The sequence below is a fragment of the Budorcas taxicolor genome, chromosome 16 (assembly GCF_023091745.1).
Source record: "Budorcas taxicolor isolate Tak-1 chromosome 16, Takin1.1, whole genome shotgun sequence".
NCBI lineage: Eukaryota > Metazoa > Chordata > Mammalia > Artiodactyla > Bovidae > Budorcas > Budorcas taxicolor.
In genome coordinates this window covers 6,247,033-6,274,314 of record NC_068925.1, presented here as the reverse complement: position 1 = coordinate 6,274,314, position 27,282 = coordinate 6,247,033, and the positions used below count along the sequence as shown (strand labels likewise).

Below are 27,282 nucleotides of genomic sequence, written 5' to 3'. Positions count from 1 at the left end.
GGTGAGGCAGTGCTGGCGGGGCGCTGCCAGGCAGCACAGGGCCTCAGCCTGGGGCTCCCTGGTGAGCTGGGGGGTGTGGAGCTCAGAGGGAGGGGGCCATCTGTGTGCTCACAGCTGATTCACCATGCTATACACAGAAATCAACACCACACTGTGGAGCAATGCTCCTCCAACTAAAAGCCTTAAAATGATCTTCTAAAAAAAACTTTTAAGTGTAGTCCTATATGTATATTTAAGTAAGTACAGTCCTATATGTATATTTGCATATGTATACATGTATTTGTGTATGTATACATGTGTATATTTATATTTGTATGTATATGTACACAGATGTCTAAATCTGCCTGTATATGTGTGTATATATACACATATATATGGAACAGCAGTCACACTCGGTAAAACGTTAACAACGATATATCTGAAAGATACGATGATAGGCGCCTTAATTTTCTTTACTGCATCTTTATTCTCTAAGTGACTCATAATTAGCATGTATACTTTTTGAAGAGCCAGAGAAGCTCAGCTCTCTGCATCTGACTCGGAGGCTATCCCTCAAAGCCCCGGGCCCGGTGGCCAGGGAACAACAGCTGTGGGCGCCCAGGCGGCTCTGCCAGGGGCTGCGCCCTGGAGTCCTGAGCGGGGCAGTGGCCTGTGCCCAGCGGGCGCCTGCTGCCACACAGGCCCCCACGGAGAAGGGACGAACAGACCTGTAGTGCGAGCCACACAACCACGCTCTGCGCGCTCCAGCTCACCCGGCCCCGACCCTCGCCTCCCCAGCGCCCCGGCTGGCAGCGGCGCATCCGTGTCTGGCAGAAAGATCACGGGACCTCTTCTCTCATTTAGCCTGAAACCTGGGAAACGGGGCCCCTGCAGCCCTGGACGGCCAACAAGGAAGTGTGCGGAGTCAGGAGGTCACACACTGCCCCGGTACCATGCGCGACCTCCCTGAAGAGCGGGGTCCCCGCAAGCCCCCCTCCCTGGGTCTGCAGCCATCAAGGGGGCGGGAGACACGCAGCCCTTGCAGCCCCTGACCTCATCTGCCCCGACGGTCATCGCCAGGCACGCGTCACGTGCTGGTGTGGCGTCACGTGCTGGCGTGGAAGCCGCTGGAACACAATGGAGAACACGGCAATGCAAGCCTGCCCCACAGAGCTTACACTTTGGTGCAGGAAGGAAGCACGCGACGAACACATTTTATGTTTATTTTTAAACTACACATCATAATTTGTGCTATAAAGGACATAAGTTATGTGCTGTCACAGAAGCAGCAGTGCTGCTGAGCAAGAATCTCTTTTTTCCCCCAGATTTCAGAGAGATGAAAGGCTGCAGGGGTGTCTCTTGTCTCTCTTCATCCAGCTCAGCTCAGGACACGAGACAGGAGACACGGGCAAGTCTTGGGTGAAACGATGGTTTTCCTCTACATCTTCAGGGGCAGAAAGAGTAGGATCCCCTTCTCGAACCTCCGCCCAGCTCAGAGAGGAGCAACTGATGGACCTCGCCTAGGAAGTGATTGAAACAGAAATCTAACAGCACGTTTTTTTTCACTCTTTGAAGGTGAGAAAGTCTCTGAAATAAAAGGCACACAGAAGTACATCATCAGGGTCCCACATGTTGGCACACACATTCCCAAACATTTGGTTGGGAGGTAAAAGCGATTTTCCATATTGTTTACTGATTTTCATTAATGTGACAGGAGAAAATCCCAACCCAAAGCAAAGCTAAAACTTACAGCGGGGAACCCAGTACTCAAAGCCTTTACAGCCCTGAGCCACTCTGCACAGGAGGGCGTGACCTTCCCTGCGGTTCCCGCCTCAGCCTCACTCTCACTCTCCTGGGCAGACTGGAAGGACCAGCCTCCAACCAAAAGGCAAGAGGCTTACAAGTTATGCTTATAAACGACACATTTTTTAAAATATTTGCAACATGTGCTAGCCAAAGGTTAACTTAACTCTGGCAAATCAACTGTAAAAGATTAACAATCCAACGTAAAACTGGCCAAAGAAAAGTAACAGACAGCTCAAAGAAAGAAAATCAAACGAAAGAAGGTTGCTGCCACTCATTCAAAGAGAAATGTTTATAAAACATAACAATAATTTCACCAGAATGGCAAATTTTCTTTTTTTAATGTTTGACCAAAAAAAAAAAAACCAAAAGAAGGAATTCTCTGGCAATCCAGTGGTTAGGACTCTGAGCTCCCACTGCAGAGAACGTAGGATCCATTGCTGGTCAGGGAACTAAGACCCTGCAAGCCATCCAACCAAAGAAACAAACTCCTAAGCTTATGCAAAGAGACTTGAGGAAGAGGCACCCTCTCATACACACAACAGGGATATAAACCAGTATATTTTTGGCTATGTCTATCAAAACCCTAATGTTCAAACCTTAGGCCCAGTAACTACTTAGCTAGGAAATCATTCTATAAGTATGTTCCTAAAGTATCTTAATGGCAAAAAAAATTGGTCATAACCTAAACGTCTACCACTAAGGAACTGATCAGATAGGTGCCACACACGACAGAGGAGGGCACAGCCTGCTGCGAGGGAGAGGCAGGGCTGCATTCACCACTGAGAGGGGACTGGGTGTTAATAAACGGGGACGCAGAAAAGAACAGGAGCATCCTTTGGCTTTTTTGTTTATGTTCTAATTTTTTTTTAATGGAGGTGAATTCACATTACTTAGGTAACTTTTAAAGTATGTTCACAAAAACAAGAAGCAAACACACCAAAAGGTTCATTAGTGGAGGGCACAGGATCCATCCCTGGTCAGGGAACTAAGATCCTGCAAGCCACTAAACATAAATGGTAGTACTATAGGTAACATTTTCTTTTCTGCCTTTTTAAAATTTCCAAAAATAAAAAAAGTACTAAATAGAATGCAAAATGCACCACTTGGGTGGTTGTTTTGTCTTGATTAAGGCAGAGCGAGACGACATACAGACTCGTGGATGTTTAGCATCTTTCTGGAGGCTAAATTACCTCCCCCCAAAAACATCTATATTTTCACATCTTTCCCCTTTTTCATTTTACATTTTTGTGTACTGTTTGGGTCTCTATCATCTGCATGTATTTCTTCTTAAAAATTAAGTCTAGTAATTCTCAGCAGGTGCAGTATGCTTTGGTCCTCCATTTGACCACCAGCCTGAGTCCCTCCAGAAGCAAGCCCACCTTCTTGTTAGAGCAGGAGGAGCGGAGATGGGGATCCCTCGTGGACCACAGGGGACGGGGCAGGGGGGGCGGCTGCTGGTACTCAGAGTACGAGGGGAGCCCAAATGATGAGAAGACCTGCCATCTTCCTGGAGAGTATATGACCCGAGTATGGCTCCCCTGGGGGCTCAGCGGTAAAGAATTTGCTTGCTAATGCAGGAGACATGGGTTCAACCCCTGGATTTGGAAAATCCCCTGGAAGAGGAAATGGCAAACCACTCCAGTATTCTTGCCTGGGCAAACCCATGGACAGAGGAGCTTGGCGGGCTACAGTCCACGGGGTCGCAGAAGAGTCGAACACGACTTAGCAACTAGACAACAGCGATAACCCGAATATGACAAAGAGGAGGCTGCGGCCCCGAACCACCACTGCTGAGCACTCCTGACGCGTCTGGGAAAGAAGCCCTTCACTCAGCGTGGATGTCACCACGAAGGAGTCTTAGGGAGGAACCCAAAAAGCCACAGGACACAGAGATTTCTGTTTCTTCCAGCAGACAGAGAAAGAAGAATCTTCATGTGTGCCGCACCGACCAGGCATCAGGTGTACTTTATATATAGAAAATACGCTATATTTAAGCCTCCTACAGGCCTCTGGAAAGCCTCCATTGCTGATTCCATTTGCAGGTGTGGCGACGGGCTGGTGAGGCAACTTGCCCCAGGTCACACAGCCAGGATCCAACCCCATTCAGACCCCAACCTCCAGGTCCCTATTTTCACAACACTCGAGGCTTTGACAAACAAACCCCGGGCTGTGGACACGAGTGCCTGTCCCCAAAGGCCTCCCTTCCCGGCCCGTTTGGGGTCAGCCCCGGCCATCTCTGTGTCCACCAGGCCCCGCTCAGAGCTTGACGCCAAGGAGCTGCAACACTCACTGACCAAATGGGGGTTGCAGATCCGGATGGAGCCACAGGCTGTGGCTCACTGCCCGAGACACGGCATATTTCCCTGGACACAGGTGGACGTGGGCAGGGAGGAAACACACGGGACTAGCCGAGCGTGCTGGAAGCTCAAGTCCGAGTGGCGGGGATAGAAACGCCCTGTTCTTTGTAGTATGTAGGTATGACTTTACGAAACCCAGAGATGGGCAAACCATCGAGAGAAAATAAGACAAGAGGAGGTCATGAACAACACTTCTGGCCCACACGTGGCCCCCATCCATCTAATCCTACGCAGCTAACAAAGCAAATATAAACCTTCAGTTGGAAGCGATAAATGACGCTCATCTTCATCATGCTAGTTCAGCGGAATGAGATTCAAGGAATGTGTGCCCTAACCAATGGATCTGGGGGGACGTGGAGGGAATTGAGAGAGAAAGTAGAAGAGGAGGGTCTTGTAAGACAGCTGGGTAAAAGCAGAACGAAAAAGAACAAGAAGTGGGTACTGTGGGAACACGTGGGGGGCTATGCGGTAAGAGATGGGAACTGCTCTCTCCTACACAATTGACGGAAATGGACCAGATGCAAGACAGAGCTCCAACCACCCGCCATGAGCACCTGGACATCGGAGAGAGATGAAGTCCTTTTCTGCTAAGAGCAGGGTCCCTGACACAGCCCTATCTTGCCTCATTAAGGAGTTCACCTCTCAAACAGCTGAAAATGCAAGAAGGAAAGTGTTACCTAGAACTTGATTCTAACCAGAAAGCAAAGGCTAGCAAATTACATTAAAAAAAGAAAGAAAGAAAGAACCTCGATTAGCAAAAACAATAACAACAACAAGAATACCACCTTGGGGGATAACCTAGTCAACCTGGAGTTCCAAGGAGGGAAGAAAAAGCCTGGAGACAAAAACAATTGTTTCGCCTAGACTTCCTGAAAAATCTGAGACAAAGGAACAGTATAAACAGAGATCCCAAAAGGGAATGCAGTTGGAAAGACGAGGCCTGGTCTCCAACAAGTGGGTTCTGAGCATCTAAAGCACGATAATCCCCAGCTACCAAAGGCAAAGTCACAGCACAGGGGGCTGAGGAGATGTCCAAAGACACGAGCAACTGCCCGAACCCTGGACATTCCCAACGAGAGTGGGATGAGCTCAAAGAACAGATAAGCATAGCTGATGGAAATGCAAGAACTACTTGAAATAAGTCTTAAACCTACACGTGAAGCTGGAAGAAGACCCAGGGAGGAAGTGCGCCCCTCGTGGGGAGGGACAGAGGCTCTCATTTACCGAAGTGATAGCGACTGTGCTATCATTGCTGTCAAGGCGAAAGCTCTTCCAACTGGACCATACTTAAGGCAGACCTCAAATCCAAGCTCGCCCAAGAATCGACTGCTGCTGCTAAGTCGCTTCAGTCATGTCTGACTCTGTGCAACCCCACAGACGGCAACCCACCAGGTTCCCCCATCCCTGGGATTCTCCAGGCAAGAACACTGGAGTGGGTTGCCATTTCCTTCTCCAATGCATGAAAGTGAAAAGTGAGAGTGAAGTCGCTCAGTCGTGTCTGACTCCTAGCAACCCCATGGACTACAGCCCACCAGGCTCCCCCGTCCCTGGAATTCTCCAGGCAAGAACACTGGAGTGGGTTGCCATTTCCTTCTCCAATGCATGAAAGGGAAAAGTGAAAGTGAAGTCACTCAGTCATGTCTGACTCTTAGCAACCCCATGGACTGCAGCCCACCAGGCTCCTCCATCCATAGGATTTTCCAGGCAAGAGTACTGGAGTGGGGTGCCACTGCCTTCTCTAAAGAACCAACTGATAAGCACCCAAACATGACTGAGCTGAAAGACACACCCCAGTCTCAGAAGAATCACACCCCATGACCAGAAGCCTGGTCGGCGGAGCGTGAGGCCGCCGTCTGTGGGGTTGCACACCTGCAGCAGGTGTGACGCCCAAACCACCACTGGTCAGCACCGAGGAGCCGTGGGGACAGTGGGCAGTGCCCAGCTTTCTGGCAGCGAGCACTCCCCCAGTGCCCGCCCTGCCCCAGGCACCGGGGCGGGGGCGGGGGGGTGGCGCGGGTGTCAAGGAGTTCAGCCTAGTGAAGGAAACAGCCAAGGAAAAAGAAACAATGCGTACACAGAACTGCTAAGAAGAAGGACCACACGACCTCACATCTGTCTCTCGCACACCTCTGGAGCAGGTCGTGGACTAGACCGACACAGCCTGGGCTAGCTCCCTGAGAAGCCAGGGTGCGCGAGCCGTGCCACCTTTTCCAGCAGGCTTACTAAGTTACAGGCCAAACAAACAGCAGATACTAACGCACGGGTCCTTGACTGCTACAAAGGACGTGGACAAAGTCCCCTGCCAGCCTCTGGGATGGTAGAGAGGCGGCGAGGTGACGAAGCACTTTGTTCGTAATGGCCATCAACGGCCGACACTAAAGTGGTATCTCACGGATCCAGGACAGGCTGAGTGTTGCTGTTTAGTCGCTGAGTCGTGTCCGACTTGGTGACCCCACGGACTGTCGCCCGCCAGGCTCCCCCGTCCCTGGGATTCCCCAGGCAAGAACACTGGAGTGGGCTGCCATTTCCTTCTCCAGGGGACCTTGCGGACCAGGGGCCGAGCCCGTCCTTCCTGCATTAGCAGGCAGACTCTCTACTGCTGAGCCTCTGGGGACAGGCTGAGCATGCGCCAAACTGAGCCCGGCGCTCACTCTGCCTTACTGCCCGTCTCAGTGACACCACATGCGGCTGGGCTCCCGGATATAAGCCTCGAGGCAGGCGTCTGCGGCCTCTCTCCACCCGTCCCCAGCAGAGCCACCCCAACTCTGTGTATGCAGAGGTCTCCCCAGTCAGTCTTCTCTTTCCCAGGCTGGCTGCCACTGGCTTGGCCCCCTTGGGCCTTCCGTGTTCCCCAACCAGCTTCTAGACTTGGTCTGCCCTCCAGCACATCCCACATCAACCTCGAAAAGGCAATTCTGAGAAGACACATTTTCTTCCTTAAACATCACCACTGGCTAAGAGGACGGAATCCCAATTCCTTAGCTTGGTCGTTCCTAGCTCCTGCCCGTAATACCTCTGCCCTCATCCTATTTAAACTACACTGAACCCCTCTGGTCCTCCAACATGCCACGCCTTGTCAGGATGCCAGTCTTCGCATCCTTCCAGCACCAGGGCAATGCCACCTCCTCTGTGAAGCCTCCCTAGTGACTTGTAGGCAGTCGGTCCCTCTTTCCTCTCTGCTCACACACGACTCTTGCTAAGTTCCTACTTCCACACACACACACTGTTGCTATTTACAAGACTGGTCCTCCTTCTGCTATACAGGCCACGTGCCTTTTGGAGACTAGGACCGTGTCGTATTCACTTTTTGATTCCTAATCCTGGGCCTAATACATGGATTCATGGACATACTCAGTAAATATTTGCTTGCTGACTAAACCCAGAGAACACCTCCAGTGACAAGCCACGGAATGCCGTCACTGGGTCTGCCGACAATTTCACCAATAAATACGCTGGCTAAAGATGTGGTAGACAGGAGTGCATCAGACTTGCAGGTGACTCACACAGTGGGCGCGTGTAGTGAACAGGTTTTTTTTAAAGATCACAGTAAGTGAAAATACGGGCCAAAGTAACTCCCTAAAAATATCATCTGTTGGGGCTCAAAAAACATCTACTAAAATAATAGCATGTGATGAGAGAGACCTTTCTGAAGTCAGATCCACACAACTCGGTGAGTGAGAATGAAGGCTCTGAAGGCAGGCTGCCTGTACGAGTCTCAGTTCTTCCACTAGCTAGCCACAAGATTCTGGAAGTTTCCTAACTTACACCTCCAGTTTCTTTCATTGCATTGCAGGGACAGTAACAGTACCTACTTCATAGGGCAATTCAATACACTCTACTATCGTTTCTTGATGCTGCTGCTGTTACTGTTGTTAAAAGTTACTTCTAAGAGAAACTATAAAGCAGCAAGGGCCTTACAATTAGACTGCCCTAAATTCAAGCCAGCTCTAAGCTTAGTATTAATAGCTGCCTGACCTTAGGCAGTTATCTCATTTCCTTTTTTTTTTTTTTAAATGAGCTCCCTGACCAAGGATAGAACCTAGGTCCCCAGTAGTGGAAGTGCAGAGTCCTAACCGCTGGACTGCCAGGGAATTCCCTTACTTTCTAATCTCCAACGTTTCCATCCATTAAATGGAGCTAATAGTAGTATCTGTCAGAGATATTCACTTTAGCATTACAGTTAATCCTCGAACAACAAGGGTTTAAACTGCACATTTACATGCGGGGTTTTATTAATAAATACACACTATAGGACAACAGCATCCCCAGTGGGCTGATTCCAAGGATACGGAGCTGCAGGTGCAGAGGACCGACTGCAAACTTTTATGTGGGTGTTTGACTGCATGTGGGTCAGTGCCCCTAACCCTCACGCTGTTCAAGAGTCAAGTGTATTAGTGTATTTCAAGTGGGTTAAAAAAATGATGTAAACTAAATGCCCACTACTAGAAACTGGTCAAATAAATCACGGTATACCCATAATGGCACATTAAATCCCGTGCAATTATAAGACAGGAGGTAGATCTAGACAAACTGAGATCACAATTTCTCCTAAAAAGATATTCTTCCATGAAAAAGGCAAGCTGCAGACTGATACATACAGTCTGGTCCCAGTTTTGCAAAATGTTTTTAAAAAGAAAAGGCAGATATGTGTACATACGTGTGTGTTTACCCACTTTCTTGTAAATACAGCCTTGCTTAGTAGTTTGTGTGTGTGCGTGTGTGTGTGTGTGTGTGTGTGTGTGTGTGTGTGTGTGTATGTACACTCAGTCATGTCCGACTCTGCAACCCCATGGACTGTAGCCTCCCAGGCTCCTCAGTCTATGGGATTTTCCAGGCAAGAATACGAGAGTGGGCAGACATGCCCTCCTCCAGGGGGTCTTACGGACGCAGGGACTGCACCTGCATCTCGTGTCTCGTGTCTCCTGAACTGGCAGGCAGATTCTTTACCACTGGGGCCGCCTGGGAAGCAACATGGAACCATGCAAATGACCATACAAAGTAATCTTAATCATCAACGGGGAAAACGGATTGTTCCATGGTCTTTAGAAATTTTTATCAAAACATTAAAACCTCTTTTACTGTCAGTTATAAATGAATAAAGAAGAAACTAGTATAAAACTAATATTGATTTAGCACACTAACTAAAAATTAGAGACACTGAGAATGAGTGTTTTGTTTCTTTGTAAAAACTCATGCAGAGCAGGCTGAACAGGGCTTGCCTTCTCAAGGTTTCACACACAAGACAGAGCAAACATCTTTTCCACGCCTTTATAAATTGCCACACTCTTTGTAAATCTGAATCAGTTTCCAACATTTTATCCTTTGGGTTTTTAATGTTGCAAAACACCTTCGAGAGTCCCTTCCATGTGAAACTGTTCCCCAGTGTCACTTCCTCGGGCACTTCTTTGTCCTCTGCGTCACAACTGCCAGGTCAGGGGATTTGCCTTCACTTAATTCTACGCAGAGTCTCAAACAGCAGCAGTGTCGACATTTCTGCAGTCAGCTGTAATTCCACTTAGGTTCAGTTATGGAATTTCACTTTCAGCATTACCATTTTTCATTTCTTTGCTGAAATTTCATCAGTGTTGGGCAATTTCCTCTTTTGATTATCCATTTTTGTAAAACATCACATGAGTTTATTGCTAGGAGACAAGGAAGCAACACAACAGCTGCACACTTGCCCGTGTGAACTCAACGGCAGACGGGAGTGACCTCCACCAACAGACACGCAGGAGGGCCGTGACTGGCCACTGAGCCTAACACACATCTGTTAGGCACATAGGGATGTGTGAACTGAAGAGCTAGCTGCAAAGTTTGTACTCTGTACAATTACTCATAGTTCACATAGCATAACAACTTGAACTGGAACTATGCCGTTTTGGGAATGGTGCTATTTAACTAAGCTATAGCAAATGAAATTCATGTATGCTGTAACTGTGAAAAGCAAGGACTGCCTGCACAATGAATGAACATAAGAGGGAAGTATACATGTAAATAGTAACAGTGGTTACCTTTCAGGAAGAGCTCCGTTATTTAAACTTTTTTCAATTACTAAGTTCTACACCGTGGGAATGGTTCTCAGCCTGACATGATTTTCCCCATGAGACATCTGAAAATGTCTGGAGACATTTCTGATTGTTGCAACTTGGAGCGGCACAGAGAGGGCTGCATCTGAGATCTGGTAGGTAGAGGACCAGGATGCTAATTCCTAAGAAGCACTGGACAATTTCCACAACAGACTTATCTGATCCAAAATGTCAATAGTACTCAAGCTGACAAACACTGTTTTAAACCAAACAGTTTTTATTAAGTTCGTTTTAATAGTACCTTTCTCATAAAGTGGTGGCAAAGATAAACTGAGAAGATGGCAAGCAGAAGGTACACAAGATGCTGTTAATATCAAAGGTTCTAACCAACTTCGGGCTGCAGGAGTACCTTAATATCACCTTAGATTTGTGGTATTCTGTTTTACAAATATCTGATCCAATGCCATGATATGGTCATGATGCAGCTGCCAAGAAGTGAGCGTCACCTGCAGCTCCCTGGCAGATCAAGATCCTAGATCACGACCGGCGTCCAGACCCAGCCACACTCGGCACTTCTCACACACACTCTCACATCACACGAATCCACAGTCACGTCTAAGCAAAAGGAAACTATTAAACTTCCAAACAATAATGACCAGGGCATAAAAGGTCTGAGAAGAAACTCACAGGACAAATGGATCAGTAAACTGGGACAATTATTCTGAGCAGTTGAGAGACTGGATGTGATAACACTCCCAAAATTCCGTAGGGTTGTCACAGAGAAGAGGGCGATGTGACTCCCCCCCGCAGAAATTACAAGGAGCTGTCCTCCAACAGTAGGGGCTTGGAAGGTACTAACCTCCCCGCCCCTGGAAACACTCAGGCAGAGGCTCTTGGAGGAATCCTGCACTGAGTGAAAGAATCATCCAGATGAGCAATAAGGTGTTTCTAATACTCACATCAACAGAACACAGCACGTTATTTCGAGAACAAGAAGTAGCTGCCTCCTTTGACCCAGCAATCCCACTCCTGTGTACTGACCCAAGAAAAATGAAAACATTATGTCCACAAAAAGACTTGTGCAAGAATATTCACAGGAGCTTTACCCATCATAGCCAAAAACTGGAAATGCTCCAAAGGAGAACAGATAAGCAAACCGTATCCCATCCATACAATGCAAAACTGTGCCGTATAAAAAGGAATGAGCTACCAATACAGGTAACCAGGTGCATGAACTTTACATAAGAGAGGTCATGGTGATTGATTTCCTTTTACATGACATTCTGGAACAGGCAAAACAAACCCCTAGTGCAAAAAACACACCAGAATTGTGATGGCCTGGGAAGGACCATGAGGGAACTTTTAGGTAATAAAAATTTTTGTTCTCTATCTTGACAGAGGTTTGGATTGCATGGATGAAAGTCACCAAATGATACACTTAAAACCTGAGCATTTCACTCCTATATAAATTTTACCACAAAATAATTAATTAAATGCACGAACAAATACTGAGCTCCAGTGCTTACATATGCTAAAATGTTTAAGGGCAAAGGGTACTAATGTCTGCCACTTCCTATAAAATGCATTCTCAAAATAAGACAGGCTGATAAATGAGTAGAGAGACGGAGAGACAAGAGACACAAGAAAGCGAGTGGAGTCGGATGTTAGGGGTAGAATCCAGGCCGTTGGGTCTATGAGTGCTCACCATACCGTTCTCTCAAGCTCGCTGCCTATTAGTGTTTCCTAATGGAGAGAGGGGAACGTAGGAAGTAACAGCCAGTAAGGGGCACAGGGACAGAAGAGTGGCCAGGAGGTCATGGCAGGACAGCAGCAAGGGGAAGGACAGGGGCTGCTTCAGTCAACGCAGGGGCCTCTCAAGGGCAGAGCTGCAGAAGGCCCGGCCAACCTGGGGGCAAGAAATCTTAGCCAAGATGGAGCACACGGAACCGTGCTGGCGTAAGTTCTTGTTCCCATGGGACTGGCTCCATCACTCTCTGGCCCTAGCCCCGCCCCTCTCTGGCTGTGGTCCTTTCCCCTGGACAGTGAAGGAAGCAGTTCTGACAGCCAACTATTCACCACATCTGTGCAAACCGTGTTTCCAGACAGGAGCCGAGGAATGCAGAGACGCAACTGCAGCTGCAGTGAGCTCCAGCCAGTTTCCTACAGCAAGGAGTTGGCTATCAAATCAGCATGTCCGCAAAAGAAGGACTGGGGCAACTAACTAGCTCTGTCTGCATGTGAGTTATCCACTTGGTAGATGATCCAAAGCCAACACTGACCCCTGCCCCACAGCACACAGCAGGTTTCTGGGACACAGAATATTATGGAAACTCAAGAGAATTAAGAAGATAGATTTGCTGGACCCCCCCCCCCAAAAAAAATCACTGATACTTTGAGAAGTCAAATTTCAATAATCTGAAAATTATTTACTTGACTATCCCTATTTCCCTGCCTGCAACAGCACAGACCATGTAAACCTTTCTCTGTGGTACGTTTTACCTACTGTTGGCTCTCCACCCCGAGGACACACGTCCTGGAGCTGGCCTAGAAAAAGGAGACTGGAAAGCTGAGCGGCCTGGTCCTCGGCCCAGCTCTGCGGTCACCTCGCTAAGAACCTGAACTCAAGGAACCTGCGCTCAGCCTCCTCCTCTCTAGGACAGGCCTAGACTACCTGAGGTCAAAGTTTCTTCTGATGCTAAATTCTTTAACATGACTCTCTCTTCTAGGTTAGGAAATACAACCCGAAAGCGTGTTTGCTGCTGCTGCTGCTAAGTCGCTTCAGTCGTGTCCAACTCTGCGACCCCATAGACGAGAACCCACCAGGCTCCCCCATCCCTGGGATTCTCCAGGCAAGAACACTGGAGTGGGTGCCATTTCCTTCTCCAATGCATGAAAGTGAAAAGTGAAAGTGAAGTCACTCTGTCTTGTCTCTTTGCGGACCCCATGGACTGCAGCCCACCAGGCTCCTCCGTCCATGGGATTTTCCAGGCAAGAGTACTGGAGTGGGGTGCCATTGCCTTCTCCAGAAAGCGTGTTTAATTTCTATGTATTCCATAGCCCTTTAAAGTCATAAACCATGTACAGCCGACACGATCTTCATTTCAAATGTGTGGAAACTCAGGTGCAGAGAACTGAGCACAGCCAGCTGCTGACCGAGTGAGGGCTGCGCCCAGGCCCCTAGGAGACCACTCACGTTCCCAGAGAAGTACAGAAGAGCCCAGGAACCTCTCAGGACTTTCAGTCCCCATAACCAGTCCCTTCTTTCCCTGCCTGATCCATCTGGTTTCCCTGGAAACCAGAGAAGCTAGAGCTTCTTGGCCTCAGATCTTCAAGGAGAGGGGTATACATTCCATGCTTCTCAAACCAAGGTTACCTCACAAACCAAAAGACAACTTCAGGCAGGAATTCCCTCCCGCCATTCTCCTGGGGGAGGGCGTGAGGGCAGGCCGCTTAGGGGTCAAGACTCTCCTGGAGGCGGACTACCTGTGGGTGGGGAAATCCCACTACCCTCTTGGGCCGGTACCTAGGGAAAACCTGGAATCCTCATCAGGCCGGTCCACAGGACACCCTGTCGAGGTCCCGATGTGCCCCAGCTGCAAAGAGGGCCATGCAGGAGAGGAAGACCCAACAAGGCCTGTGGGAAAGATGACACAGGGGCGCGGGGCCACTCGTCCCCAACCCCTGCCTGCTCTGCTGGGCCAGAATCAGGGCAAGACTGGGCAGGGGACGGCGGGGCAGGGGACGGCGGGGCAGGGCAAGACTGGGCAGGGGACGGCGGGAGAGGGGATGGCGGGGCAGGGGGCGGCGGGGCAGGGGGCGGCGGGGCAGGGGACGGCGGGGCAGGGGACGGCGGGGCAGGGGACGGCGGGAGAGGGGATGGCGGGGCAGGAGATGACAGGGCAGGTGATGGCAGGGCAGGGGATGGCGGGAGAGAGGACGATGGGGCAGGGGACGGTGGGCAAGGGGACGGCGGGGGCAGGGGATAGCGGGACAGGGGACGGCAGGGCAGGGGACAATGGGACAGGCGACGGCAGGGGCAGGCAACCATAGGGCAGGGGAAGGGGAACCAGAGAGAGAGACCACAGGGTGGGGCTCAGACCATGCCCTGCCTTCTAGCCTTGAGGGGTCAACAGGGCAACAGCTCTGTCCCTCAGTGTCAGGACCTGGAAAGAACACAGATGAAGGTTCTTCTAAATAAGGAAAGCTCCACCCCGGGGTCAGAAAGAATTTCCATAATGACCGATTTGCCTACAAGTGGCCTGAGAGCATTCCCAGCAGTGGCGGTGATGCATTCCAGCCGACGAGGGGCGGAGGGAGGAGCCGCCCCTCCTCCCCGCTGCCGCCCAGCCCAGCTCTCTGCTGCCGTTACAGAGGCCCACCTCGAGTAAGCTCAGAGCTCTCTGGCAAGGGTTCCCTCCCTGGAGGCCACCAGTCCCGGGGGCCCAGAGTTACTGGTCCCTCTGGGACACTGGAGCCTGGGAGTCTGCAAACACAGCCCCGGCTGGCGGCAGAGCTAATACTCAGGCTTCCCGGGGCTGGCGGAGCAGCTGCCCTTCCCCTCCTCAGCTCACACAGCCCGGGGCCGGGCGGCCCCTCCCCACCTGAGCGATGCCGGAGGCTGCCGGGGGTGGAAAGGCAGGGAGATGCCAGGGAAGACGCCAGGGAGACAGGCACCCTCGTTCCTGAGGACACACCTTGTCCCTTTCCTCTGGAGGTCAAAAGAGGAGACGCGACACAAAACTACAAATACACACACACACAGGGAGGAAGTCCGGGGCCTGCCCTCATGGCACAGAGCTCTACCTACATTGGCGGTGCGCAGTCTCCAGAAGCGCTAGCGGCTCCCACCAACACTCCCCGGTCCCTCAGCTGCTAACTTCCTTGTAACCAACCATGACCCCCTAGCAAGCTGCCCGGAGGGTGCAGAAGCGCGCAGCGGGTTCAGGTGTGAAGTGAGGCTCTTCTGCGAGTGAAGAGCTCAGCGGAGCCACCGACCCCTTCCTCAGGAGCCGCCGTCAAGGGGACCAACCTTCACATCCACCTCCGGTCACCGATGGTCTGAAAACAACTCTAGCCTGAATTTTAAAATTCCACAGACTTTACTAAGTCCACTTCCCAATTCTGAATCCTTACTTAAATTGAAGCCAAAAAGCCTTCGTCTCGGTTCCCCAGTGCCTTTCCGCCCTGGCCAGTGGGGAGGGGAGAAAAGACACAGTCTATCTGCCTGTCCCATGGCCACCTCAAGGTGCAGAGATGGGGATCAGACCAGGAGGCCACGCGGAGGCAAGGGAGCTAACTCTTGCGCCCCTGCACTTCCAGACCTGGCAAGCAGCCGCCTCTGAATCACCAGGCCCTTTCTCCAAGGGCGAGGAGCTCTCAGTAGCCTGGGGCTCAAGCGGGGGTGACCGCCTACTGCTTGCTCCCCCCACCATCCCCCCCCCCAACGCTGCACACTGCCGCTTCCCAGGCATGACAGATGTAACTGCTATTCAGTGTGTTCAAGACAGGACAAAAGCCTTCTCCAAAAGCACAAAGCCAGCAGGAATGCAGACAGGCCAACGTCAATGGAAGCCACCTGCCAGGGGGCCCTTTTCTGCCACACCCCCAGCGTGCACACACACAATTTTTTAAGCCTCTCAAACCTGTGTTAACATACAGTCAGGTGAATTTTTCTCTGAATCACTGGACAGTTCTCCCAGAGCAGGGAGACTTCACCACCATTTCTCAAATAGTATACTGCAGGATGTTAATAAGTGACAGGTATCAAGAAAAAGGGGCCCGACCTATGTCAGAAGCACCAGCTTATACAAAGCCGGACAGATTTTTCTACTAAAGGACTTATCGGCACCTTTAGAATGTTAATGTGTGCTGAAGAATGTTTCCCAGATTCATTTGATCACAGGGTGTCTCAGGACTGATGTTCCACCAACACAATCCAAGACCGTCTGGTGTTTGGAGAAATGGGCGACTCTGTTCCGTGCTCATCCCCTTATGTAGCTCTTCTACTATTTGAAATGCATGAGAAACATTTTGCTTACGTGCTTCCTTCTCAATAAGCTTCCGGTGAACAGATAAACAGATTCACGAGCGTGCTGTGGTATCTCCATAGTTCGGTTCAACCAGTGATGACGTTTCCACAAAGACCACTAGAACTTCATCCAAAACACTGAACCCCTGCATACGCTCAAGACAACCCTGGCTCTGAATCACCTGCACTTATGCCACCAAGGACCAGGGTTCAAATGCGGATGAACCAGCTGGTTTTATTCCCTGACCAAACCTCTCCCTAGACTTCCTCAGCTGTTCTGCATTTGCCCCTAAAAGTAACTGGGTGACTGCCCTGAACGTGCACGCCTGTGGCCAGTGAGATGCCACCACTGTAAGTACCGCACGTGGTCGGGGCAACCTCAGCCACTGACACCACCAAGTCCAACAGAGAAGCCTGAAAGGAACAGCGGGCTAACCAAGCTGGACCCGAAAGGGTCCTCACCCAACCTTCCTCCCATCATGGGCGTGACAGACACTCAGAAATGACATGAACCGTCAACATCTCCCAGAAAGTCCAGTATTTTTATATTCAAACTATGTATTTCCGGTTGTCTCTTAGATCTGGAAGTAGTGCCCCTACTAAAAAAAAAACTTGTTTGTCAGACAGACCCTTCCTTCGGCTTGGAAACAACAGAGGCTGTGTGTTGGGGTAACTTTGTAGAAAAGCCCCTTCAGGAGCCCCTCTGGTACCCTGGGGCGAGCTTCCTGCTTCTTTCACAGTAAAGGGCATCCTGGAGGAGCGCCTCCCCCTGACCTCCGCAGCTGAGCCCCAGGTGGCGCCCTCAGCTCCCCCACCCGCCCCGCACCCAGGAAACCTCTGCCTCTTACAGCCTCTGCCCTTGTTCTGAAGCCACAGACTATTCCCGGCGTGCACATTTCTGAGAACACCTTTGGTGGAGATGGAGATTGTGGTTCTTCTCTGGGTACCACCAAGAGGTCGGGGAATTCCAAGGACTCTGGTTCTGACCTAAGAAGTGGGGAGGGCCCTATGTCAGCTCTCCCCTCCCAACCCTGGAAACATCAGAAGAAAATAAGGTGAGATTCCACGAGGCAACGCTGAACAGTCTCCACTCATAACCAAATACAAAAGGGCATGTTTTATCACCTTAGAAAAAAGTTCATAGCTTATTTCTACCCTATTTCCCCAAATTTCTCTTCTTGCCCACCCAGCAAAACCAGTTCAACCTCTAGACAGCGGGAGGGAAGGGAACACCGACAGCCCTCTCCAGAGAAGCACCCCCAGTCTTCCCAGGCAACCCCAGACCCCAGACCCCTGTTCCTCGAGACAGAGACGGAAAGCGCCTTCCCCAGCTCCTGCCAGCCCCTCAACCTCCCCACAGGGCTTCCTGTCCCTGGACTCCTCAAGGCTACAGAGAATTCCTTGGTTCCATTATTCCACTTCTCTTTTCTAACTGGGCGGGCTTGTGTTTGGATGTAGCTCTTCTGAAGCTGACACTTTAATTCTTGACTTTAGCAACTTTATTGTTTAAATACCAGTTTTGCCTCTAAGGCAGCCAAGGCTCCACTCAGCCTGTTAATTATCAGCTGATAATTAACTGAGCAGTCGTTTCTTCACCGAAGCTGACGTGGTTGGAGGACACCAGGGGTAAAGAGCTGGTATTAGGAAAGGGGCCCAACTCCCTCATGGCCACCTCGTTAGAATCCAAATGAAGACAAACAGGCAAGAGGCTCAGCCATTCCCTGGGTCTGATGCAGCTCAGCTAAGTGCCTAGCACTGTGCTTACCCTGGGGTTGCTGCTGCTGCTAAGCCGCTTCAGTTGTGTCCGACTCTGTGCGACCCCACAGACAGCAGCCCACTAGGCTCCCCCATCCCTGGGATTCTCCAGGCAAGAATACTGGAGTGGGTTGCCATTTCCTTCTCAAATGCATGAAAGTGAAAAGTGAAAGTGAAGTTGCTCAGTCGTGTCCGACTCCTAGCAACTCCATGGACTGCAGCCTACCAGGCTCCTCCGTCCATGGGATTTTCCAGGCAAGAACACTGGAGTGAGGTGCCCATTGCCTTCTCGTATCTTGTCCCTAAGGCACTCAGAGGCTAGGACATGGGAGGGCTATCATTTAAATTCAGAGCAGTAGCTAGTGTGAACTACCACTAAAATAGGGCAGAAAGTTATTCTTCCTGGAACTGGGGAAGAGGGGCGGGGGAGGGGGGCAGTGAAATCTAAGCTTCCAAGTAGAAACAAACTTCTACCAGGAGTAAAAGGATGAACATGAGAAAGACACAGAAGATCAAGAAGCAGAAGAAACACACCACAGGGTGGGATGGAGTCCTCCCCAGGAAGGGAAAGAGTGTGCGTGTGTGTGCTTGTGTGAGTGTGCGTGCGTGTTCACAAAGGTGTGTTGGGGGTAGGAGTAGGGGAAGAAAGAAAGGGCAAAGCCAGCTTGCCTGAACACCATATTTAGGAGTTTAAGTGTCACACTGCAGGCAAGGAGAGGCCACGGGAGGTCTCTAAACAGACGTAACTGTGGTCATATCTGGCTAGATGGCTGTCCCTGAACGGCTCTGAAGAAAACCAGATCAGTGGCCTCAAAAAGCAGGTGTGAACCATGCAGAGAAACATGGAGCAGGATGGACACTGGGGGATGACCAGCTTGATGGCCCTTGGGGCCCTCCACCGTCAGGGTCCCCCGAGACGCGCACCTCTCCACGATCTCTCAGCGAGGCCTGACGATCGGCAGGATCCCGGGAATGACGTCGCAGCCTGCATCTCTCGGGGGCCCTCCCAAGTTGGGTACTCTGAAACCCCACCGTGGCAAGGGGGTGGCAGACACAGCCGCGCACAGGTGTCTGCAGAAGGCCGGGTGGGGATGGGCTGATGCGTTCCGTGAGGCTCTGGAAAATGCCACTAGCACCAAGGAATAATGCACCTTCAGGGAACCAAACTTTGACTTGATTAACATAAAACTTTAAAAAAACATAAAACCAGAAAAAGTTTTTAAGAGTAAGGTTTTCTTCAAAAGAGGTAAGCTCCCCATCACTGGAGGAATTTAAGAAGAGGTTCCATAGGATGCCAAACAGAGAGATTGATCATAGACAAAAACACACATTCCTGAACACCACCCCACAATCTTGGACTCAGTAAAATATAGAGTGGGGCCCAGGAATCTGTATTTTCAAATGTTACCCACACAGGTGATTTTGACAATCGACTTGGTTGGGAGCCACTGAGCTGGATGACCATTTGTGGGGAGGCAGTCCTAAACAAGACAAACAAAAGTTGCCTTTCTAAAGATCACCTTCTCTGGACTCTCGCCCCAGGACCGCAAAACCTCTCCTCGTGTTCTTCCACAAATTCCCTCCCAACTCTGCTAAATCCGCCAGGGTGCAGAACAATGGCCTCAGAGTCTGGCGCTGTGTGAGAGCATTCTGAAACGATGGAATGTTCTCTATCTGCACTGCCCAACATGGCAGCCACTAGTTCTATGTGACTCTTGAGCAGTTGCCATGTGGCTGCTGCTACGGTATGGAGAAACTGATTTTTAACTTTATTCAAGCACTTAAATTTAAATAGTCACATGTGGCTGGTGGCTACTGGACCAGCAGTACAACTAGCTATGGAAAAGGGCTTCTGCATTCACTCTGAGATCCACACAGATCAGCAAATTCTGACTGCTCCTTCCCCCACCACCTCTTGGAGGTCAGCTCCAGCCTGAAGAGACCGGCCTGTGACGGGGAGATACAATTCAGAGAAAATGGCAGGAAAGGAGGAGCTCTGTGTCAGCTGCACCGCAGACAACAGGGACAAAGAACAAAAAGCCTTAGCAGCAATCCTCACCCTGCAGGGCTGTGCCCTTCTCTGCCCAAGAGAGCAATTAACACTAGCAGCCATCACCCCATCCAAGACATCAGAGCCTATCGCCCGGTGCAAGGCCCCAGCGCCCCCAGAGCAAGAGGACCTCAGTCTCAAGGATGACCTGGAACAGCCCTCAGCTGTCCGAAGCTGGAGTCTCAAAGCTGATTTGTACTGGAACTTTTGGGCTGTTCTGGAGTATAGATATCCTGTGGTACATCTGGAGTACCCTACAGGGATACAGGATAGTATATCTGGAGTATAGATATTGGGTATCTATACCCAATACATGCTCAGTCACGTCCAACTCTTTGAGAACCCATGGACTGTGGAATTCTCCAGGTCAGAATACTGGAGTGGGTAGCCTTTCCCTTCTCCAAGGGATCTTCCCAACCCAGAGATCGAACCCAGGTCTCCCACTTTGCAGGCGGATTCTTTACCAGCTGAGCCACAAGGAAAGCCCAAGAATACTGCAGTGGGAAGGCTATCGGTTCTCCAGCAGATCTTCCTGACCCAGGAACTGAACCGGGGTCTCCTGCATTGCAGGCAGATTCTTTCCCATCGGAGCGATCAAGGAAGCCCCACAGATATCCAAGGGAGAAGAAATAAACCTCACCAAAAACAAGTTGCACTACTTTTCCAAACCTCAATAGTCTTCATCAGGAAAATGTATCATCTGCACACTAAAAAAGATAACTGGATTCCTGCCCAAGTACAGCTGCTGCTGCTGCTGCTGCTGTTTAATCACTAAATTGAGTCCAACTCCTTGTGACCCCATGGTTTGTAGCCTGCCAGGCTCCTCTGTCCATAGGATTTCCCAGGTAAGAACACTGGAATGGGTTGCCATTACCTTCTCCAGGGGATCTTCCCGACCCAGAGGTAGAACCTGCAACTTCGGCATTGGCAGGAGGATTCTTTACAACTGAGCCACCTGGAAAGCCCCATCCAGGTGCAGCACAAAGGCCAGATTCAACCTGACCAAGGACTCCAGCTTCACATGTGTAGTCTTTCAACTTGACTCTCGCTCCCACGTTTGGGCCTCTTTCCCCACCATCTAACTGGACATACACTCTATCAAAGGGGGTGGTTATCTGAGCCAAGAAACAGGTACCACCTCAACCTTCTGGGGCACCAAGTGAACACAGACCAAAGCTGCAGTGAAAGAGGCCAGGTGGGTATCTGCAGTCACCCGTCGTATTTAAATAATTCTCAGTATGTGGGGAGGACAATGGACAGGACGCTCCTTCAAGGCTCCCGCAGACCACCTTACTGTCTCCTCTTGGGAGAGGTTCTTATCCTGCTTCAGGGACACAGAACCTCAGAGAAGAAGGGCCCGGCAGGGATGGTGGGAGGAAGCAGGATGGGAGAAAGACCACATGCTAAAAGAGCACTGTGGGGGAGGGGAGAACCATCCAGCAAAGGCTAGATCTTTCTCTGAAGTTTACTGGAAGACTGGGGTTTTTTTCCCCTTCTTGCTCTATAAAAAGAACGAAAGAAAGGGGGTAAAATGTTGCAACTTCCTTTGTCACAGCACATGCTCAGGAAGAAGCGACCGAAGCCATTGCTTCACTTTCCCATCCACACTAACGGCCGGTTCCATCCTGGGCCCGGACTTCCGCTCACCGAGCGCCCGAGAGGCAGGAGGCAAGGCGGCCAGACCGAGGGCTCAGAGAGCCTCCCGGCGCCCCGGTCCACCTGGAGGCCCCCACAGGAAGGACGCGACTCTGCAGGGAAGGGAGGAGCCCCGTGAAGGCCCAGAGGAGGACCCACGGCCTCAGCTGCAGCCCATTCTCATCACCCCATCCTCCCAGCTCCATGGATGGCCAGTCAGCGCAATCCCGAGCGCTTCCGGTTATAGAAACAGCCTTGGGAGACCTGCGCCGACGGAAGATGGGAGCCCTGGGGAGAGCCCGGCAGCCTCGCTCTCGCCGCCTCACTCTCGCCCTCCTGCTGCCCAGCCGTCTGTGTGCGGTGGTCCCTGGGAGGGTCACAGGTGCGAGTCTGCACCAGGCAAAAGGGACCACACCCCCGACCCGTCTGTCCTGGAGGAGCCCACCCGAGTCTCTGTATTCTCTGAGGCTCTGATTCTACCACTTTCCCCCAAGTCGGCCACCTGAACCTCTTTACGGGTAAAACCTGGATCAAGCCACCCGGAGGCACTGCTTCTGTTGGAGAGCATCAAGAGGGAACACCTGAGAACCGGCACAGCACAGACGGCGGGGTCAGGCTATTTGCACTCCTTTATACACAAAGCTGTCCGCTCCTCCTCTAAACTCTAAGTTCCCAAAGGCAGGGCTCCCATCTGACCACTGTAGCAATTTGCACACAATAAGCATTCCATAAATATTTGATGAAAAAACAAAGAGCGGAATCAACTAAGTACTGAATCACAGTGGAGTCAGGGAAGAACTATAGGAGGCAGTACTGGAAGCTCCATGGAGCCAGGTAGGAAAGCCAGACGCACCCAGCATCAGTAGCCTCAGGGCTCTACACTTGTATTCCTTCTGCCTGCCTCTCCCCCAAATATTTCTAGGGCTCACTCAAATGTCACTTTTGCAGTGAAGCCTTCTCTGAGCCCCTATTTGAAACTTCAACACCACACACACGTTCCCAGCATTCCAGGGTCTCCTCCTTTGTACCTACAGCCGTCTGACAAGCTATATCATTTATCTGATTGTATTTTGTCTGTCTCCCCATACTAGAATGCAAGCTCCACACAAGCAGGATTTTCTTTCTCTTTTTTCCTTTCTTTTTTTTTTTTTTTTTTGATCTTCTTGGTACACTGAGGTATCCCTAGAGCCTGAAATAATACTTAGCACTTAGTAAGTGCTCAATAAATAACTGCTAGGGACTAAATGATTCTGAACATATTTCCTCTTCCATAAAACAGGGGCTTTTACTTTGCAATATTAAGGATTAACAAGAATGTAAGTGAAACACTTAGTACAATGCTTGATACACAGTATCCGCTCAGTAAAGACTTGCTATTAACCTGGAAACCCTTCACAGTGTTGCTAAGCTTTGGACAGTGATCTGAAGGAGGCAGAGGATAGAATATTGTTGTATGTATCTCTCATTCTGCTGTTCTGATCTTCCTTAGGGAGATGGCAAAAGTCATCCTTGGCAGTGCTAATTTTCTTGAGTAGTAAGTTGCTTTGGATCTCAGAGAGCTACAAGGTACCCTGGGGCAAATTCCACTTAGAAAGGAAGGGGTCCAGTCTAAGTTGCTAGAAAAGAATCAACGCTCCTTGTTCTAAACCCCTCTCTTCTCACATAGCAGAGGTATTAAAGGAGTCTAAACCCAAGAGGAAGACCCAGAGTGGTCGCCCCTCCAGGCTAATCCTGCCATCTGGGCCTCCTAATGGCCACTCAGCAGGGAAGACAGGAGGCAGGCACAGAGAGGATTCACATTTACAAACATTAGTTGAAAGGCTGAATGAATAAAAACACTACAGCCCAGGGAGGGATGAAAGAACACTGGCCTGCAGAAAGTGAGGGCAGAGAGGGTGGCTTCCAAACCCTGGAGCCCTGGAGCCCAGGCTGACCACCTCTTTCCCAGCAGAGGGGCATCAGCAGCAGTGATGAAGAGCGCCCTTCAGCACAGGAGAGCCCTGGATTTATGATGAAAAAGCTGAGTGAGGCCCCGACAGGTTCAAGAACTTGCTGAGACCCACACAGCCAGGTGGGTGCTTCAGAGGCCAGGCGGGTTCTCTCCCCCCTGCCTGGAACTCAAGGGTTCCCCGAGGTTCAAACCTCTAACCCCAGTCCCGGCATCATGCTGCTCAATGCTGGCCCTTTTGCAACACATAGGACGAGGCCAGGAGACAGGAAGACCATCTCGGACTGCATCCAGGTGTCTCTGCGTGTCTGGGGCTGACTCGAAGACGCCAAGAACTTTGGGAGAGCTGGCAAGCTCCACACCTGTCCCTCCCTCAGTTAAAGTTCTCCAAAGGGCAGGAGGGTCATCTCCACAGCACAACACAAGACAGAGGAGCTCTGAAACAGGGAGGAGAGGCATCAATGGGAAATTGTGGTCAGGGCCCTTACAAGAAAGAGAACTCTGTTAGCAGAAATGCAAGGTGCCAGCTTGAGTCAGCAGACCCCAGTGGGTGAGGGGAAGACCTCCCAGAAGACTGTCCTGAATGGCCTTTTAGCAGACAGGAGGGAGAGCAGGGAGAGACCCTTAGGGAGACCCTCACTACAGCCCCAACTCATTCTCAGAATCCAGGCCAACCCTGTCCCTCACCCAGTCACTCCCTGAAACCTTGAGGATCACCACTAGCACATTACACTTGTGTAGACAGCATCCACTATTGCTCAGTAATCACATCTTCATGAGGCAGCTGGGTGTAATGCATAAGGCCAAAATACTCTGGAATTTTTTTAATGATGGATATAGTCACTACACAGAAATAAAAGGATACGAAAATAACGGCGATGTAGGTCTTCACGGAATTTGCCATCCGACGTCTGCACTTCGCGCAGTGGAGAATTACACTTAAAACCAGGAAGAGAAGATAAGAGTGTCTTGGCAAGTGTGACGGGGAGGGATGGGAAGACCCACTTCTGGCCTGAAAGGGTTCACGAAGGAAGGAGCAGCGCAGGCACAGGGCGAAAGAGGCAGGCCCAGACAAGGGCTGGGGTGAGGCGGGGGCCAGGACAACCCAGGACCAACGGGAGACAGACGCTGGGTAGAGGAGCAAGGGTTAGAAAGCAGGGTCCCATGAGCAAACAGTAGACATACGTCACTGAGGCTGAAGCGCAGCATACATTCAGAAAAAAACAGACTGAGGTCAGATCTGAGAAGGACGTGGAAGCCTCCTGAGCTCTGCAGTCAAAACGAACCCACCATTCAAGCTGGGAAGCGACGTGACCAGAGCTGTGCTTCAGGCAAACTAGTCCCCATGCTCGCTGAAGAACCCGGGGGCAAGACTTCATTCCACCACCAGCCCTCTAACTACACCTCAAACTCAGTTTTATTTTCCTTTTAAATATCTAAAGCAAGGAAACCAAAAATGCCCTTGAGAGCAGCAGAGCCGAGCACAGGTGAAGGGGCGCTCGCGGCCCCTGCTCCCCCGAGAGCACCGGTGACCGAGGGCCACGGCTGGGGAGGACACAGAGGCGGGAAGTCCTGAGGGTCCCACTGGGGTCCAGCGGGAGGGATACCGAGCTGCGGAGCGGCAGCCAAGGGGAGGAACAAAACAATGCTTCTGTAAGCGTGAGAGGTGACGCTACTCAGTCCACTGTGGCCTCCAGCCTTCCTTAGACCTGGGTGCCTGTATGAAGCCAAGCACAGAAAAGGTACAAGATGACCTTGCAGCCGGACTGCAGCAAGCTCCAGGGCACGCGAGCTCTTCCCCCGTCCACCTGCATTCCTCGGATGCTCCGAGTTCCACACACGTGGCTTTAAGCACCCTGGGCTCCGGGTCTTCCTCCCCCCGCCCCACCCCACCCCCGACGCTTTGAACTCTGCAGAAATCAGACCGGACAAGCAATCTACAGATTCTTCATTCAGAAAGACTGCCCTCACCTAAGGCTCCTGGAACCCTGCCTTTAAAATTCTCCCACATCTTCCTCTAAGAATTTCAGAAGCCAGGCCCAGAGGCCCATGATGCGGGGCGGGGGGGGGGGGGGGGGGGGGGCGGGGGGGCGGCGGTGCGCAGCGCGGCGGGAGGAGAGGGAAGGCACGGCTCCCCCAAGGACAGGGACTCCTGTCAGAGTTAAAAATAAACCATTAGCAATCTACACCCATCTCCTCCCCTCCAGAGGCCCGTGGGCCTTGGCAGAGAAATCCCTCCCTGCGGAGCAAACCAGGCCCCAGAGGAAAGCCGGGAGCAGGCGGTCACGGAGCCGGGCTCGGGATGGGACTCCAGCTGCAGGCGGAGGCTCCCCCAAGGCACCCCTTCTCCCAAATAAGCCCCCACACCAGAAAACAGACACAGAAGCCCCCTGTCTGACGGGGTCAGCACCGACACCCTCCGAGGATTAGGAACAAGAGGAGAATGTCGAAATCATAAAGGGAGCACTCTGCCCAGTGTCCATCCGGCAGCCAGGAATGCCAGCTACCTAAGCCCATGTCCTCATGTGGTTCTATGGTACCAGGGGTACCAGGACCACCTGGGATACAAGGACCCACGGGCAGCAGGAGAAGAGGCCACCTCAGTGGGCCTCAAGGGACGCAGATCACCAAGATCCTGCCCCCCCAGTCAGGAGGGAGAGGAGACCCAGCTCCCAGTGACATCCTGCAGGTGGCCCAGGGGGAGGCTGGGGGGCCGTGCCTGACTCATGACAGAGGATATTCTTGGAAGCCAAGGGGATGAGGTCACACTGTGGATGCGGTAACCCGAAGCCCCAGGCTGCCGAGCCATGCACAGGGGCAGGTAGCCACTCAGTCCCCGGGCAGCTGGGGTGAGGGCCTGGCAGCTGCCCTGGGCTCCCCACTCAGCCCCACGCCCCCCACCCACCCAGGGAAGCCCCCCAGCAGGCAGAGCCTGGAGGAAGGCAGAGCTGGAGGCTAGCACAGAGTGCCTCACGCCCCTCCCTGGCTGACCAACCCTTCCAGGAGCCCACGGAGCCTCCGGACATGCATCTCAACACCTGGAGGCCAGCACCCGCAGCTCACTCTCAGCACAGCCGGCCGGGCCGCCCACCAAGCTCCGGCTGGAAGAAGGGGCGAACGGGGAGCGGGCGCCAGTGAGTGTGAGGACCAGCGCAGCGGTGCGGCAGGAAGGCCTGGGCCGCTGTCGGGCCAACCCGAGATGGAGGCGGCAGCAGGGCAGGTTTATTTTTAGCAGCTGAGACAAGAGGGGCTGAGTGACAGTTCTGGGCCCTGGACAGGACGCCAGGTGACACACGTCCAGTGAGGGCTGGGAGCCTCATGACAACATGAAGAATCCAAATGAAAATGACAGCGAGGCGGTCAACTCGCTGACCTGCCTCGGTGGGGCGGGGGGTGGGGGGGGATGTTGGGGGAAGCGGGGAGGAGCCCCTCAGGAACATGAGGGTGTAGGAGCTGGTGGGGGCACATCAAGAGGTCCCCTCCCAGGTCCCCGTACCTGGGACTAGAGAGATTTTGCTTTTGTTTCATGTTCGAAAGAACCATCCCAGAGTAAGCCACACAGAGATGCTGCCGTCCTCTTCTCTGAGACAGGAAAGGCTTCGTTCTGCCGTCGGTCACCACCCCTCACCTCCCAGGAGAGTGCTGGAAGGCCGCTGACCACAGAGGGACCTGCAAACATCCCTCAAGAGGAAGGTGCC

General features: G+C 51.6%; 1 protein-coding gene and 1 long non-coding RNA gene across 4 annotated transcripts in view; both read right to left on the bottom strand.

The window, feature by feature from the left end:
* MAPKAPK2 (MAPK activated protein kinase 2) overlaps positions 1-27,282 on the bottom strand; it is a 46,339-nt gene that overhangs the window by 11,697 nt on the left and 7,360 nt on the right. The window lies entirely within an intron of this gene.
* LOC128061866 (uncharacterized) lies at positions 1,189-26,743 on the bottom strand. Its single transcript, XR_008200748.1, has 2 exons — positions 26,623-26,743; positions 1,189-1,499 (listed from the first exon to the last, which is right to left on the bottom strand). It is a non-coding gene; the product is annotated as an uncharacterized LOC128061866 (long non-coding RNA).